This window comes from Hordeum vulgare, chromosome 1H (assembly GCF_904849725.1).
Source record: "Hordeum vulgare subsp. vulgare chromosome 1H, MorexV3_pseudomolecules_assembly, whole genome shotgun sequence".
Classification (NCBI taxonomy): Eukaryota; Viridiplantae; Streptophyta; class Magnoliopsida; order Poales; family Poaceae; genus Hordeum; species Hordeum vulgare.
In genome coordinates this window covers 230,539,443-230,541,170 of record NC_058518.1, presented here as the reverse complement: position 1 = coordinate 230,541,170, position 1,728 = coordinate 230,539,443, and the positions used below count along the sequence as shown (strand labels likewise).

General features: G+C 37.5%; 1 long non-coding RNA gene across 1 annotated transcript; it reads right to left on the bottom strand.

Moving 5' to 3' along the window:
• Positions 1-268: 268 nt before the first annotated feature.
• LOC123409011 lies at positions 269-506 on the bottom strand. Its single transcript, XR_006612818.1, has 2 exons — positions 468-506; positions 269-371 (listed from the first exon to the last, which is right to left on the bottom strand). It is a non-coding gene; the product is annotated as an uncharacterized LOC123409011 (long non-coding RNA).
• Between the last annotated feature and the right edge of the window lie 1,222 nt (positions 507-1,728).

Sequence of the window (1,728 nt, the reverse complement as noted above, 5' to 3'; positions counted from 1 at the left end):
ACTCAGCTGCCCAGAAACTCTAAGAACCTTCTTCCTTTCCTTGCATCTCTTCAAATGTTTGCGCAATGAACTTGTTCCATGTTTACGCTCAGCACAAATATTCCTTGCACAATGTTTGCACTCAGCAGCTACAAATATGCCATCAACACGAATAAGCTCATATTCTTTCCACACTTTAGACAAAAACTTTCTTCTAGGTTCAGAAAATGATCCCATGTCAATGATATCAACTCCCCCCTCTTCATCTTCTTCATCATCTTCTTCATCATCCTCATCTTCTTCTCCTTCCTCTTCTTCTTCATAGTCAATATCTTCTTCATCGGCCTCATCTTCCTCAAAATCAACCATAGGAGTGTCATGTGAACGTCCTGCTGAGTAAAGGACACAAGTGTAAACATTGCAGTTAGATAATAACTTACCAACTCTTAAGTTGCATCCTTAGAAAAAGAAAGGTTGAAAATGGTCACCATGATAAGCTTTGCAAATGTTTATCGAAGAAGGAGACAGCCCTGGAGGTGGTTGAGCCCTTCTCATTGTCGCACCGGATATCAACGATGAACTGCCACTTCTGTATGCCTCCTGGTCCCCTTCTTGCTCTTCCATGTTTCTGATCATAGAGAAATATAGGATCATTACAAGGATCAACACCCACAAAACTGGAAGAAACTGCAATGTACAAGAAGATTTTCTGCAATGTACAAGAAACTGCAATGTACAAGAAGATGATCATAGAGAAATATAGCATACATCAGCGTAAGCTTTGTGATTACACATGTTCTGTTATAATAGTCAATTAATATTTATCAGATATGCATAAATGTTTCAGGCAATCACAAACAAAAAGTGACTCTTGCTTTTACATAAATGTAGAAATTGTTTCTGAATGAAACTGCAGGTTACATTTACACAGCCAGACAGTTTCAATGAGCTGTTTCTTGATCTCCTAGAAAATTCATCAACTGCAGGTTACATTTTGCTGTAACATCAAATGCCTGAACTGTATCAGAGGAATTGCCTGAATAATGTCTGTATCAGGTTATTTGCCTGTAACATCAGATATGCATAATAACTTGTATCAGGTTACATTTTGCTGTAACATCAACTCTGCTACTCTGCTATCTACCAAATTGACTGCTAGAAAGCACAACAGCCTATCTACCAAATTGACTGCTAGAAAGTTTTACTCTGCCATCAGAGTAAAACTTTCTTGCTGTTGTGCTTTCTAGCAGTCAATCGAATCTCAGTCGCCCTTGTCCCGCCATCAGAGTGAAGCTTGACTGAATTTTGCTCTGTTGAAAACTGAAAACTTTCAGAAGCTTCATTTCTTATGAATGAGAAATACTCCTACAGAGAGCCTGAATATGGATCAATTCAACACATTTCAGTTTACTCAAGTATACTTATAGATTGAATTTACACAAGAACCTGAGGTTTACTATGGATCAAAATGGCTTCCTCAGCCTATTTTCTGTCAGTCCTGTTGGATGAGATTTATCAATTGGTTCAATGAAAGAAATGGAGAATCTGTGATGATATTAGTATACAAAGTTCTCTGATTTCTGTCCTCAATTTAGTATACTGATCTCTCATCATACTAGTATCCTATCTGATCAATACGGTCCAAATTGACTGAAACAGATTGATACTCCATCTAGCTTCTCTATAAATCACATCCATCTAGCTTCTGTGATCAATATGGAGTACTTATGCCAGTTTCAATTACTTATG